This window comes from Pogona vitticeps, chromosome 6, assembly GCF_051106095.1.
Source record: "Pogona vitticeps strain Pit_001003342236 chromosome 6, PviZW2.1, whole genome shotgun sequence".
Lineage (NCBI taxonomy): Eukaryota > Metazoa > Chordata > Lepidosauria > Squamata > Agamidae > Pogona > Pogona vitticeps.
In genome coordinates this window covers 36916043-36932418 of record NC_135788.1, presented here as the reverse complement: position 1 = coordinate 36932418, position 16376 = coordinate 36916043, and the positions used below count along the sequence as shown (strand labels likewise).

The 16376-nt window shown below is 37.9% G+C and overlaps 1 protein-coding gene across 2 annotated transcripts in view; it reads left to right on the top strand.

Annotated features, from left to right (window-relative positions):
* Window positions 1–16376, top strand: part of JAZF1 (JAZF zinc finger 1) — a 165392-nt gene that overhangs the window by 138947 nt on the left and 10069 nt on the right. The gene's annotated exons all lie outside the window — the stretch shown is intronic.

Genomic DNA, 16376 nt, shown 5'->3' with positions numbered 1-16376 from the left:
TCAGACATCCAGTCCCTAAGGGAAAGCCTTCCTAAAGACAGCAAAGATGAGGCCAACGTGGCCTCTCATGGGAGGGAGTCCCTGAGTCTGGAAGCAGCAAAAGAGAAGGTCCTCCCATATTTCCCCACCAAGCGCATGTGTAAAGATGTAGGGCTGAGAGAAGGACCTTAACACCCAGGCAGACCTAAAGAACTTTCAGATGAAGATTTTCAGGAGCCGTCATCCTGCTTTATACCTGAATTTTTCTCCATTCATTACTATCTTGTTACATTGGCCTTACCGGTCAGCATATTTTTTAGGACACACTGTTCAACTATTCTTATACTATAGCAAATGCAACTTAGGCTGTGGTCCTGTATGCACTTATATAAAACTGGGGTGGGCAAAGCTACTTTAAATCTCTTCATCTCTCCCCTGGTTCCTTTTTTTTCAGGGACTTGTCAATTCATAACTGAAATAGTTTGGAGGTCACCTGACACTGTTTAACATCAACAATAAATAAATCATAACTTTTTTTTTCCAGAACTGGAAATAGATGCGTAGGCACATCCAGTTTCTGTTTCTTTCCTTTTTCTTTTGATGCTTGTGATAGTCTGTGTGCTCCCTGGAGGGTGCTGAGGCAAAAAAGTGGTCCTTTCATCAGCAAGAGTTGCCCACCTTAATGGAAAACAATGAAGAATCCTGCAGTAACTTTTAAGAGGATAACACATTGGTTTTAGTATGAGTTTTACATGGTTTATAGGCTGCTTCCTGAGATGTAGTTTTGTATTAGACTTCTGGTTTGTTTGCACATTGCACAGAATGGGACTGAGAACAATACAGAATTGAATGTGGAAAGTGACAGTTGTTTAGTGAACACTGGCAAAAGCCTCTTCCTGCAGTAAACATAAAACAGAAATGGTGTGATATTTATTCATTGAAATCACATAGGATTTCATTCATCAGTAAAGCAGGATCTATTTTGTGTCCATTGGTAGCATAAAGAAAACATAGCTGGCTCAGTGATCGGTGATATAATCTATAACATCGGTGATATAATATATAACTGGAAAAAGGTCCTATGTCAAGATGTCGGCACCATATAGTAGACAACCATGTGTGGAAATAGTTTCTGCCCTTCAATTTGTGTATTTATAGTGAGTATGACATAATAAGAATGTTCACATTATATAAAATACTAGTAAATGGATGTGTCATACATCCTTTTAAATGAGAATAAGAACTAGATAAGTGTTTAAAGGAATAGCCAGAGGCCAGCAAAAGAAAAAGCTGTAAATGTATTTTCACTCATAGCAATTAACTCCTAGCACTGAAAATACCAAGAGAAATCCTCTATAAAGTTTTTGATGCTTTATAAAACACTGCCTTTTCAAATTAACTTCATTTATTTGTATTTTGGTTTTAATTTTTTTAACAAATGCATGCTAAAACTAAACTAAGCTTCCTCAACCAAGTGTCCCCTACATATTTTGGACTTCAGCTTCCCCACAGCTAGCATGGCCAATGGTCAGGAATGCTTGGAGGTGTTATCTAAAACATCTGGAAGACATCTGGCTGGGGAAGGGTGAGATTTTAATTTGGGATTTTAATTTAGATGCCTGTAAAATAGACTTATGCAAACATTCATCTGCCTGCAAGCAAGTATAGGTAGAGTGGGAAAGAGCGTGTGTGTAAACCCCATCTCCAGTATACCCATGCATCTGCTTGTGCATGAAGGTCTTTGAAGGTTACTGTAATCACATCTGGCTGAATTCACTTACAGAGACCTCAGCATCAGAAACCCTGATAAGGGAAGGTTGCCAATTGTGGGGATTCTGTATGATGTCCAGTTGAATTTACAAGTAGAACCCATTGCAGACTTTTGTGCTGAATGTAAGAGGCAGCCAGATGCACTGGGATGTAAGGAAGAGGCTTAATGTGAGTTTTCCATACTGTCTTCTCTTTGCTGTGCTCACATTTAGGTGAAAACCTGTCAATAAAATGAAATGGATACAATACAAATAAAATATATGATACAATACAAGCAGTCACTCTCATCCTTTACTTCTCTCCATTGTTGATTTTCAAATAATTTGTCGTAAACGTCAGTAGCCTAAAGTGAAGAACTAGCTATAGCTTTATAAGTAATATGGTGTATAAAATGTTCAGCTGTCTGTTGTGCCTCACTTGTTATGTACCTATTGATGAGCTACAAATATAGTATGTTAGCTAATGGGATTAGGCCATAATGTTTCTTTGACATTAAGGCTGAAATTAAGGTAGAAGAAAAGTGCCCAATTTTGCAACGGCTGATTATCTTCCATTAATGAACAAGAAAGTTGGACTAGTCAGATTCTCATTGTTCTTAGCGTATTATTCACCTTTAAATGCTAAATGTTAAAGCTGCTCTCTGTTGTTGGGAAATGATGAACCACTGTTTTCTTCTTTGATTATACAGTACTACTTTCTGAGATGTGTGTGTGTGTTTTGCAAGTTTATAACCCTTAATCCACCCTTTTTTGACATAGTTATACTGTGTTTAAAAATAAATTTATTTTAGGCAAAACTAATTCCAGCAAGGTAGTGGTGCTGGCCTGTGTGGTAGCAAAAACAACAAAAAATCTTGTGCCACCTAGGTAACTAATATTGGCCTGGAATGCATTTGTGGTATTGCCATAAATCCTGAATGAAGAGTTTAATGTTACCTTCTGTGTTCTGAACAATCCTATTATTTTTTCCTACAAAATGTTTTTCAATGTTTATTTTTAAAACCTCTCATTCAACTTCTTTTTTCTTTTTAAAACAGCTTTTGGCCACCTTTCCCCATTTATTCCATTTCACAATGTGTGCGTCTCTTTGACACTTTCCAAGTCGGTGCACTTTAAAAACCTCTCCCTGTAGTTCTTTGTTTAAAAATGGCTCTTGGCCATCCTTATTCTATTTCACTGTGCATATATCTTTACTCTCCACGTCACCTTGCCTCCTTGTGTGGCAGGTGTAAATGACACAGGCCCACCCTGAGAGCAGAAACGAAATAGCATCTTTGGCCAGACATATTTAAAACAACTCATCAATCATTTGACTTGAAAAGGAGATGTGGAGTCAAATTTCTGTGATCGCTTCCTTTTTATTTTAAATTGTGCAGACCTCTGCAGTGTTGTCTCTGACCTAGGCAGTGTTAAATGGCTAATGCACCCACGCATGCACATCATGGACACATCAGGGTAGAAAGAATTGTGCTGCTTGAACTCGGAGTCATTTCTGACCCCAATAACAATCCCATTGTATTGATAGGTAGGGTATGATGTGTACTTTTTTGTAGTGTGTGGAGTTCCATCACTGCACTGAGAATTCCAGTATCCCTTCTGTGGAAATTATTTCAGTTTCCCCTGGATTGGGGCCCATCTTTTGACATCATGATTAATCAAAAATAGCATTATTTGCCCCAGTATGCTACATTGCCTCAGACAACAAAATACATTAATGGTAAAGAATCAAGAGATGCCTTGGGTTTTGGTTTTTGCTTGTTTTTGTTTTTGTCCCAGCTCTTTTTTGTTTGAAACAAAAAACTGCATAACTTTTCTGGTTTCGTTATCCCATCCGTGGGCGTGAGGGATTAATACACCAATTGACAGCCATTTTGCTGACACATCAAGGATGTAAATTGCCGTTTTTGTTGACCTCTACTTATTTTACACTTATATGTATCCTACGTTTCAGTATAGATAATTGCTAAGCAGCACTTTAATTCCACAGCAATGATAATAACACATTCCCACAACAGCAGCAAAACAATGCAGAATTTAAAGAGCACGTTGGGCTGGGGAGATATAGGTGTCATTAAACTGGATCATCTGAAACTTAAACAGCTAGGAAGACTTTTTAAAAAGACCCAAGTGCCTGATCTCATGCGTATCAGATGATCCTGTTTGGGCAAAGCATCCCAAAGACATATCATTAAGGAGAAAGTGTACTTGGTTCTCACTCCTGTTCAGGGTGTAGGAGCATCCTGAGGAGGTCTCTGAAGATTAAGTTAGATTTCTTCATAGCAGAAGATGCAGAGCTTGTGGAAGGTACTTTTGATGATTATTGGTGAAGGAATTGAGCTGAAGCCCCAAAATGTCCATGCTTTCAGAATATCCTTCAGCGTGACAGCACAAGCTCTGTACAGTGACCATCAGTTACTATAATGTTAATCTACAATGAGTACTAGTTACTGTGATGGTAATCTCAAACCATGTCACCATAACTCTCAGAATTCCCCTGCTGGCATGACACCTCTATATAATTCTGTAGAGGGAATACAGCCCCATTCAGAACAGGATAAATGCCCAGTCCACAATAAAATGAAACACTTATCCATAGTACCTCCTCTGGAGTATCATTCTATCCTTGCTCAGATATAGATGGCTTCAGCATGTCCTTTATAGTCACTCTTCTTAGAAGTAATTTTCCAAATCGTGCTCGAGAAACATAGGAACTTATTTCATTGAGTTGCAGGGCTGAAGATGAGGTTAGCTGCACTTTGACATCCAAGAATGGAGGTGGGTTAGAAGGGTAAAATAAATAAGACCAGAATTTTCGTTCTGTTGATGCAGAATTCTTATTTACTCACCCCACTCCATAAACTATTCCCAATCATTTGTGTAATAAATGAAGTGCCCAAAATAATCATACATATGGTCTGTGCTCAACCAAAGCTAGAAAGCTTAGGACTTTGTTAATTCTGTACCTTACTGATTTTACAGAACCGCATTAATGACACTTTGGACAGCTACTCTTAAAAAATATCCAACCCACAAACTCTGTATGTTAATTTTCTTGGAGCAGCAATGTTTATTTTTCATTCAGGCTAACTAACTAAATTAGGTGTTCTACAGAACAATTTGTACTCATAATAAGGGAGTAGTAATATGAGACTTCATTAAATAGTTCTTCTATTAAATCTTAGCATAGACCTGGGCTGGATGCCACTGGTGCAGGTGAGTTATGGAGTGTGCCAAAGAGCAAAGTGTGAATTAACAAAGTTGTGCTTAGAATTGCAGAGGGGGAAAAAGTTTTGCATGTTCATAAAGCTAAGATTCTACACTCCACTGGTGGAAGCTCCCACTTGCTCGTTATTTGGCTTTCCTAAGCAAATAAATGGATTGCATGTAGTAGTCAAAAGGAGTTTCTTTTGAAAAGAATCATGTAATTATAGTCAATGTATGTGTAACATACTGGCACAGTGATCCCTGGTTTCAAATATAAACCACTGAACATTCCTTGTAAATTAGAGACCTCTCTGCTACTCCATCCCAACTCAGACTGAAAGTATGAACACACTAGCTGAGATGCTGTAAATTCAAAAAGTAAATAAAGTAAATCCCTTTAATATAAAAGCAGGGAAGCTAACACTTGTATTCATTAAGATTTTATTGTTAAGCTTCCATTAAAACCAAAAACAATGAAAAAGCCTCATCTTATTGTATGCTCAGATAGAAATGAACATTTCTTATTCCCTGCTCTTTGTCTTCTATCATGGAGTGCATACTTTACTTTTTCTGTTGCTGTGATTTCATTTCATTCCCAGTATGTAGCCAGTTCCTTGGAAATGTTCTTCCTTGTTGTTTAGGAAGCCACAGTAAATGAAGAGTTTAATATAAGCATGCCAAAAACAAACCATACAAATTTGATCAGCAAGGTGACTTCTTGATCCCTTCAAATACCACCTTACCATCTAAATATTTGTACTCATAAAAAGAGAGTACTAATATGATACTTCATTCAATAGGTCTTCCATTTAATCTTGGTGTAGACATAGGCTGGAGGCCAATGATGCAGGTGACTTTTAGAATTAGCTGTACTGCACATGAAGATCTTGCTGTAGCCCTATGGAATTTTTACTTTTCCATTTCCACACAATGCTTGATCCAACTAACTGCAATGTCATAACCCATATTCTCCTTTGATATATTGTACATTTTATTTATTAATTCACGCTGTACAGTTACTTAGTTTGACCTCAGAACAAATGTTTTAAATGAGGATTGACTGTTTTCATTTTATGTCTTGTGCAGTGAGATTTCAAGTATTTTTATTATAAGGACAAAATCTGTGTATCTTGCATTTGATGGATGTGCAGTTTTATGAGTGAGCCTTTGGTTGTTGCAGATATTACCAAACTGCCTTTCAATGGTCAGTTGTTTTCAAATAACACAAAGTGGCTGAAATCCAGTTGGCACAACTATGCTGCATAAATGGTGATTATGACATCACCCAGCGTTATTAAACCTAAACTTTAGGTTTAATCTTTAGGTCTTCCTTTCCCTGCCCCACCTCCTAAAGCTCGCAAAGGCTTAAGATTAAGTTTAATGGTGCTGGCCAGCTGTATTTCATTCAGTGTGTCTTTAAATATCAAGAATAATAGTTCGGTGTCCACCGTTTGCTATTTTGTGCTTAGGGTTACCTGTTGATAAAAATCAGTGGGCCATACTCTACACACTCTGCCCTGCTCTATGGTGCAGCCATTCATTTTCTGTAGATCTACAACAAACTATCAAGTGTGGAGAAAATCTCCTTTCACAATGCATACACAATTTTCTTAACAATTTCATCACAGGCCATTTGCTCCAGCAGAGGTTCTGTCGTTGCTTGTGTAACCCTGATGATGGTGCTGTCCAGCACCACTACCAATATTTGTAATATTTTAGAGATTATTTTACATCTGCATTTATCTTAACCAGGAAGATAATAGGAGAAAGGCTTAGAGAACCCTCCTTTTCCCACCCAGGAGCTTGACAGCTAATATTCAAGTAATCTATTGTGAGCTGAATGTCACTGCAGCCTTCACTGTTGAAAACATTGCAAGCTGTTGAATAGGAATACGTAGCCACCGATCTTCTGCAGGCTTCAAATAAGCTCCATTTTAAGAGGGATACAGGAGGTAATATCATACAATATGAGGCGGGGGGGAGATGCGCAGGGAACAGATATGGTACATCATTGTGCATTTGTTGTTATTTTCTGTATATAGTTTGCAGGTTAAATCTTTATTTTTGTCTGTCTGCCTTCCTTCCCTTTTGTTTGTTCGTTTGTGTTTTTGTTTGCCGTGGTCGTAATAGTGATGTATCTCACCAAATTCTCTGAATCTGTTAAAAACCTGATGGACAACATGTGTTGTGAAGCCCAGCCCTGGGTAAACCTCCTGTGATTTCTGGGATTTTAGGTTTCCTGCCACCTGGTAGGTGGGCTCCCTGTCGGCTGTATGAAATTCTGCTTTGTAGGAAGGGAGCCAGAGGAAGCACTGCATCAAACAATTACAAGTACATAACCTTCCTTCTTATCTGCTCTGCCTGAGGCCAGTTTTTTTATTTAATCCTGCCCTTTTTATTGCTCTTTATTGCTGTTTCCCTTTCCTTCATTCACAGTATCCTTGCTGTGCCACTGAAGTAAAATCTGGCCAGGATGACAAGAGCTGCTACATAGCAGACTTCCAGTAACGGTCTTTCTCTCAAGCCAAATCCTCTTTTTTTCCCCTACCCCCCCCCCCCTTTGGTTCCTTTTCAGTAGCAAAGCTCCAGTGACTTTGTAATTAGCTGTATGGGAGTTTTCACAGTAACCTCCCTAAGGAGCCATTTCACCACAGAGTAACCCTCTTGTCTAGACCAAGCTCATAAAGTCATCACTTGTTGTGATTTCCACTCTGCAAAGCAGCAACAGGAATATGGCCTTTCATCGTAAGGTGTCTCTCAGAACTGGCGTATACCCCCAAATGCAGGAGGTCTGGTGTTGTGGCCCACCTTCTGAAAGAGATATACTTGCTGACAGGATGCCCAACGGGATGCGTCTGCCTTTCTTGACCTCCGCTACTGCTGCTACTCTTCCTTTCTCCTCTTTCTATACAACAAGGTTTTTGCTATGCTTCATTGCCATTGGTTTACTTCTCTGGCACAGCAAGCAAGAGGGTTAATATATATATGTTGTAACATAAATATTAGCAGAAGAATGTAATTGCAGGAGTTTAATCATGGTACAACTGAGAGCCAGGATGCAGTGTCAGAGCAGGGCTCCGGAGGCCTGGGTTCAAATTTCTACTCAGATCTGGAAATTCAGTGGACAGGTGAGAATGGTAAATCACCCCCTGGACATCTCACATATTTTGAAACCCCTATTAGAGTTGCTTTACGTTTTAAACACTTGATAGCATTTATTTATTCATTTATTTAAAATATTTATATGCCACCTTTCCCTCAAAGGATCCAAGGTGACTTACATCATTTAAAAGAAACAAAGTTAAAAGCCAATTAATAAATTATTACAATTTTTTAAAAAAAAATTGTGCTGCTTATATAACATCGCCGTGGTGCTTAAAACACTCTGAGCAGTTTGCAATTTTTAATTATACAGCTACACATTGCCCTCCAACCCCCACCCCAGGTACTCATTTTACCGATCTCAGAAGGATGGAAGACTGAGTGAACCTTAAGCCTGCTGTCAGATCCATTGGTATCAAATGTTGACTGTGAGCAAAGTTCTGGCTGCGATACTGCAGTTCACTGCACTACAAGGCTGTATTTAAAAAGCATTAAACAGTTATCACATTAAAATTAATAAGAAGAACAATATTCTTTTTAAAAAGGTTAATTGTAGAATAAAATTCTCCTTTAAAAATCCCCTTGCTCAACCAGTCATTTAAAGAAAAGCCAGCCTGAAGAGAAAGATCTTTGCTTGCAGCTGGTCAACAAAGATGGAGCCAGGCTGGCCTCCAGTAGGAGAGAGTTCCAGAGTCTGGGAGCAGCGACAAAGAGGGCTCTCTCTTGTGTTCCCATCTAATGCTTCTGTGCAACAAAACGTTTCATGGGTTCATCACTACAACATTGAACTGTCAGTGTAAAGCATTAGCTCTGTGTACATTACTGTATTTGTACATACCAACACAATAGTATCTATTAGTAGTTTTTAGTTAAAGTAGATTTCCTTACTCTAGGTTAGTAACATGGAGTTGTAATTGTTTTGGAAAGAAAATGTGAATGCATTTACTGAATGAAGGGAGACCTAAAGGTGTTTGGAAAGCACAAGGAAAAAAGTAGGTCCCATTAATTAACTAGTTAAGGGGAAGATATACAGGTCCCTGGTTGTGTCTGGTGAAAGCTGATAGAGGTATTCCATACCTCCACAAGACCATTTTTACTATTTAAAGTTGTCAAGTCTCAGCGTGCCTGCTGAAGTCTCAGGCAGTTGCTGTAGTTCTCTGTCTGTCTAGGTGGGGAGGCAAATTTCAGGGCGAGTGGTGTGAGACAAGGAGAATGTTTGATTTTATTGTAAGGTGGCTTTAATGCTTAGGTGTCCAACTCCCCTCCCCCATCAAAGTGAGATGAGGGCTCAGAGCAAATAGGTATGTATGTGCATTGCCCCATAGTACTTGTTAGGACATGTTTCAAGAAATGCAAATTACCAGTCCCTCCCATGCACACAATTGTATACTATTGTATGATTTTTACACAAGGGCCCACCCACTGGGACATTACTGTGCCCCAAGATTTTGGCCATGGCATCAATGAGAATGAGAAGATACTGCATCCTCAGGTAGGAAACTTGGGGATCATGAGAGGTTCTAAAGGTTTCTGATTGTGAGTGGTCAAAATGTGGTGGTATGGGTCTTTTTTCAAAACTGTAGCTGTTGGCATTTTAACTCTATCTTTGCTTCTTCTTACTAAGTCCTCTTAAAAACACATGGAATTTGGTTTAGTAGTCAGCCTATCCAAATAATGTTCATGTCCCTGCTACTGAAGCTTCTAGAATCCCAGGTGCTCCCAAATGATATAACTGACTGAATTACTGTCCATTAGTTATGTAAAAAATGAAGGTGAATTGCGTCAAGTTAAGAAATCTGTGCAGGCATTACCTGACTCAATATGCAACTGTTTTTGCCTCCAGAGATTTTTTTAACTTCAGACAATTCACATTTAAAATTTTTGCTTTGTGCATACCTAACAAAAAGCATTGACTTCTGTCTGATCGAATATATGTTTTCTTCAGATCTCAAAAGAGTAGCTGTGTTAATCTTTTGCTATGAAAATAAGAGAATTTAGTGGCTCCTAAACATCGCAAAGCAAATTGTGATGTATGCTTTCAATTTCTTAATTTAAGATACGTACAGGGAGTGCATATACTCATTGCCTTATAGTCACAGCTGTCATAGTGATATAGATATATTTCTTTGTAACTACTGTGGCTAACTAGTATGTTGGCAGCTGTCTAAATACATGAAACCAGATTGTTATTTTTGACCAAAAAGGATGTGATTAATTCAAATGTATACTCTAGTTGGAATAGAAAGGCGTACGAGTGGAGGACTCAGTTGGCCTGCTGTTAGAATTATGAGATGAGAACTTCATCTTGCTTGCACAGGCTTCATCCAGACGTGCTTATACAAGGAAGGAGCTGTGGACATGAATACAGTGGGGTCTTGACTTGAGAACTTAATCCGTATTGGAAGGCGGTTCTCAAGTCAAAAAGTCTGTAGTCTCCATTGACCTACAGTGCATTGAAAACCGATTAATCCCGTAACAGGCCGTTTTTGTTCCATTTTGGTTTTTTTCTGGTCTGTAAATCAATTCTCAGGCTGCAAGTTAAGCCTAAATTTTGCGGCCAGAGAAGTCTGTAACTCAAAAAGTCTGTAAGTCAAGGGTCCACTGTATGCACTTGTAACATCTGTGATCTCGCAATGAAAGTCTTTTTTTAAAAATCGTTGTTTTGTTCAGCTCCACCTCCAAAGTAAGTGCAAACCACATCACAGGCAGCACAGAGAAGGACAGTGTGCATGAGCCTCTACTGTAATTGGTTGGATGGCAGTTATACAGCCATAAAGTATGTTTAAAATTCTTTTTATAGAACAGGTCTTGAGTACAGTACAGTATATCTTTTTAACCTCATAAGCTGGTAGTTCATTTACAAAGGTGTTCTCTTTTTTAAAATTGAAAACCTTTATCTTGAGCATGAATCTGTTTCCTGATACTGTTCCTTTAAAAAAAAAAAGAGGAAAGGGGAGGAAGGCAAGAAAGATGAGAACTGGTATCCTGCCTGCTGCATCAGAAGAGTCCTTAACACAAGTCCCATGTTATCCTGGAACTGTATTGTAAGCCTAAGAGTATGCTCCCAAAATAATAGCCAGTGTAAATGCTTTTTGCCTTAAAATGTACAGTTTTTGCTTCTTAAAATTCTCACAGTTTTCCATTGTTTCTTCGGTGCTGTAAAAAGATTTGTTAGAGTTTAATTAACATCACTTTGACCAAGACTGGAAAATGCTATACGTTATTTTTTCTTCATTGGCCCATTTGATCGTGTTGTGTGTGCACCAGCCAGAATAAGAAAAGCCTGTAGCTTGCTGAGGTTTTATTATGTCTGAGTTAATTTGCAGGATAAACCATTGGGGGCAGGGACCTGTTTGGGTTTATTTATTCATTTATTTGCTCTTTTATTTTAATTATCTTTTTTTTTTCCGAAGGACTTGCACTGTAAAATTGGCATTTAATTGCAGGAAGTCTATGCTGCAGTGGCTAATAGATTGCATTTGTTTAAATGAAGCTGTAGAAATGCTGTTTAAGAAAGTTTAACGCCAGGGCTGCATTGCGAGTTTGGGTTGATGGTGTTTTCCAGCGTGATGTATAAAACTAAAAGACTTTATCCTGAAAGACCTTTTTTTTGTAGAAAACAAGATTGCAAAATATCTTTATATGAGAATGTAAAGTAACTTCCTGAGACTATGGGCGTGCTGTGCCCATAAAATGTCAACAGCACATTGTCTGTTAAAATGGTAGTAATGTGCTTTAGCACCTCTGCATCATTCAAAAGCTGTGTTTTGAGATCAAGAACTGCAGCAAAGAATACATGTTTGTCACTGGTCAATGAGACCCCACCCCACCCAAAACAGAGCTTTGTAATCTATGTTTTAGTGTTTATCTACTTTTACAATTAGCAGGCAATACATAGCATACATGATATAACTCCATCTTGAATGTTGTCTTCCAGTAGTTCAAGTGCAATAATATTACATTGCAATCTGTATCTATATCTTGGTGGGTGGGTGGGTGGATGGGTGGGTGGATGGATGGATGGATGGTCAGTCATACAGACAAATAAATCTGGAATGTATTTTTGACATAACCTTGTTAGGCGATGAATGGAGGTTTGTAAGACAGAGAAGGTGATGGAAAGAACAGCACACAAAACACACAAGCAGCAGGCAACTTGGGCTTTCCCCTGTAGTTTTTATATATGTATTTTGGAGTTTTAAGTGATACGCAAGCTGGTTTGCCTCATAGCAAATTTAATTTTTTTGGAGTTTCTTGAAAAATTGTCAATCAGTTTTGAAGAATGCTGCATGGAAATGAAAATTCCAGGAAATTAACTGGTCTTTTTTAAAAAGGAAGTCTTCTGGAACCAGTAAGCCATGCTTGTTTCAGGGGGATAAGTTTGTTTTGGAAGGCCAAGGAAAATGAGAGAATGGGCTGACTGGTGGCACCAGCAGCAAGAACAAGTCCCAATGATACTTAGTTTGTTAACTCTACCAGAGTATTGGAAAGGTGATAATTCTAGAACTTACTCTGAAGATACATGTTGAGTTGTTCCTTCATGGTTTCTTATACAGTGGGGTCTCGACTTACAAACTTAATCCATATTGGAAGGCAGTTCTCAGGTTGAAAAGTTCGTAAGTCGAATCTTCATTTCCCATAGGAATGCATTGAAAACCATTTAATCCGTATCTGCTCTTTTTGTCCATAGAAACTAATGGGAAGCTGCTATTCCGCCTTCTGCCACTAGAGGGGGATATTTTTTCTTTTTTCCTTTTAACCTAAGATGACTTAGCTTTTTAAAAAAGGAAAGAAAAGAGTTCGTGACTCGAATCTAAGTTCGCAAGTCGAGTCCATATATTCCTATGAGAGCGGTTCGTAAGTCGAAACGTTCGTATGTCGAACCGTTCGTAAGTCGAGACCCCACTGTACAGGTTTTTATACAGAAGAATATTGAAGTCTCTGGATAATGAAGTTATATATTTAATTTTATTATTTATTTAAAATATTTTTGTCCCACCTTTCCCCCTAAAAGGACCCAAGGTGCTACTTTGGAAAACCACTCTTATTTTATTCACAGACACTACAGTTAGAGCTGTACTTGAATTCAGAGAGAGTTGAGGTTCAGCTAGTAGCATTTGTCATGAACTGACAAATTAGAGCAAATTTATACTGCAAAGCCCATACTCCAAAAATGTGATGCCACTTTTGGCCTGGGTTGTTTAGGATTGGAACCGAGTTCTTTTATTGGAAATAGGCTTGTCCATACAATTGAATATGGTTTGATATAGACTGCTAGGGGCGGCCATTTTGGCTTTATGCACTCACTAGGCACTTGCAGTGTTGCTGTTTCTAATATTCTGGCTCAACATTGATTGGAAGGGAAGTCCTTAATAGCCCATTAGACTCAGAATGTAGGTATTTGAGTGCTTATGCTTAACAAGTGATTTTAAAATAATGCGTTTTCTCTTCAGCCATACCAAATCTGTGTTTCTTTTTATTACTTTCTCACCATTGCAAGTCATAAAACTCATGTGACTTGAAGAGAATGTATTATTTTGCTGACCTCCAGGTCATTCCCCTGTAGCGAAGGGATGGATAATGTGTTCTTTTTGTGAGAGAAATATTCATACATTACAACGTTCAAGGGATAACAGAAATCACTCTGGTGATGCAGAATGCCTTGCCTTATCTGCCAGCTGTTGGCTTCTTTTGGAGAGGGTTACTCCCGCCTGGAGCTTGAGAACACTGTTGGAGCTTATCTCTAGCTACCGTATTTTTCTCTCCATAAGACACACCTTTCCATAAGACGCACCAATTTTTTAGGAGAAGAAAACAGGAAAATATAATCTGCTTTCTTCGCTCCATAAGATGCACAGACTTTCCACCCCCCTGTTTTGTGGGGAAAAAGTGCGTCTTATGGTGCGAAAAATACGGTATTTTCCATTGTAATCCTTAGGGATTCTAGGATTTGTAGATGAAATAATTAATTTTCCCAAAACTTGGTCCACCCTTTTGAGGAGACCATCTTCATGATTTGTATACTGGACTACCTTCAAAAAATAGTCTAGAAGCTTCAGTTAATACAAAACCTAGGTGCCAGGATTTTAACCAAGGCATCTAGATGCAGATTTAGATGATATAAATATTAGTATCAGACCACTGGGCACTGGTTACCTATCTGGTTCCTAGTCCAGTTAAAAGCAGGCCCTAAAGAGCTTCAAACATGCATTTCATGTTTCTTCAAACATGCATTTACTTTTCTTGGTCTTTTGTTTATCCTCCCATCTTGATTATATTATTATTGTAGATTTTAATTGTTGTTTTTAAATCTGTTTTGCGCACAATGTATTGTGAGCTGCCCTGAGTAGACTCCTGTCTAGAAGGGCGGGATAAAAATCCAATAATAAATAAATAAAATAAATAAATAAGGAGAAATGTATCCAACACCATCCTGCATGAACTTTCTTTCAGATCAATTTCTTAAGCCCTCCTTCTCTCTGTATCCTTTTTTTGGAGGGGTGGGGGTAGTGTACTGTCAAGAGCCAAAATGGCCAATACAGGAAGTTAATCACCAATGATAATTGGAAGATTCTTTTATTGATACCTTAATGGTCATCTTAAATGGTACTTCTCTCATACTGTGACTAAGGTTTGAAGCCTCATCCAGAATTGTGAGTGCAGTTGTAATGCAAGATGTGATGGCAGTAATCATATATGTGACACCATTTTCCATTAAACTCTGTATGCTATACTCTATCTACATTTTGTGGCACTCCGGTTGGCACTCTTTGTATCAAGTATATACTAATTTTGTTTTCATGCCAGTACTGCTGGGGTCCTCCTTAAGAAATCCACATGATTCTGTTTGCTGATCCTGTTACTCAGAGTGCTAAGCAGCTGCTTGGCTTTAAAAAATGCGAAGACAGATGTCGGATGGAATTCAATACTAAAGAGACTATAGAAAGAAAAGCAATAACACTGGAATAAAAAACAAAACAAGTAAAATGTTTTTGGCCATGGTTTTGAGGCAGATTAGGTCCAAAATTGTATGGGTAGTTCACACAAGGTTTGTGTAACTTGCTGTGTCTAATTTTTGCTAAATGATGGGTGCCTAATCATGACCAATTGTACAACTGGAATTTGCCTTCAGTACCTCACCACTTGACCATTTCAAATTATGCAAACCTTAGACAAATGCCAGTAAGATCCAGGATTACGTTTTGGGAGTCATAAAAAATGCAGGCATATATTACATCTTCTGACAGTATCTCAAAACTACTAAGTAGAGTTCTTTTAAATGATTCCATTAACACCCAGCTTTGCGATGTGCATCTCTGACTATAGTATGGCTTCATAATCTATATAGAGAATGGGAATGGCAACTTATACAGATTTTTACATGGCAGCTTGGGAGGTTAACCATTTTTAAGGGATGCATTTAAATGATTAATTCCAATTAAAATTGATACCCAAACTATTATAATCAACAAAGAAATAAGTTTTGTAAGAAAAAAATCTTCCTAGTAAAGACACGCCCATGTAATCACCTGTATGTTTCATTGCATGGCAAAATATAAAACTGACCACATGGATGGCATAGTTTGCAAAACTAATGGACAAATTTAATTTTTAAGAGAAGCATCTGAAATTTTCAGAAATACTCTTGCAGTGTTATTGCAAATTTTGCAAATCAAAATACTGAAAATACAAAAAAATCCCATTACAACGTAACGCATGTGCCAAAAAACCCTCTCTTTTTAAAACTAGTATTTTCTACTACCAAAGGAGAACAGTAGTAAACTAGAGAGATGATATCAAGACTAGTCGAAATATGTATGTCTCTGTATATAATACTGTAGATACAATAAATCTTTTGCTTCTGCTACTTCTGTTTTCTTGACAGAAGTCATGATTTTTTTTTTAGACAGATGTTCTTTCTCTGGACTGCCAATAATAATCTTCTGAAGACCTTTCACTCTGTAATGTTGCATATTTCCCACTGATATTTGCTCAATTGAATATAAATAAATATGGGTAGTATATTGGGGGAGAGGAAATAAGTAAATTAGCATTACACCGAAATCACCATTGTAAAACTAATTTACTACATTTTATTTCAAGGAAGCAATTGCAATATTCATATACTGGCTGTCTTTAAAAATGTGGTCATAAAACTTTTTTATGATTGTACAAGTGGCGCAAAGACAAAGTGTGAATCCAGGTTTTTATGAGAGATCATTTGAGTTTGCAGGAAATTTAGTTTTCACTGTAAGATTGCAACTGTAGGCATACTTACTTGGAAATAAGTTCTATTACTTCCAAAGGAAAAGAGGTTGAAAT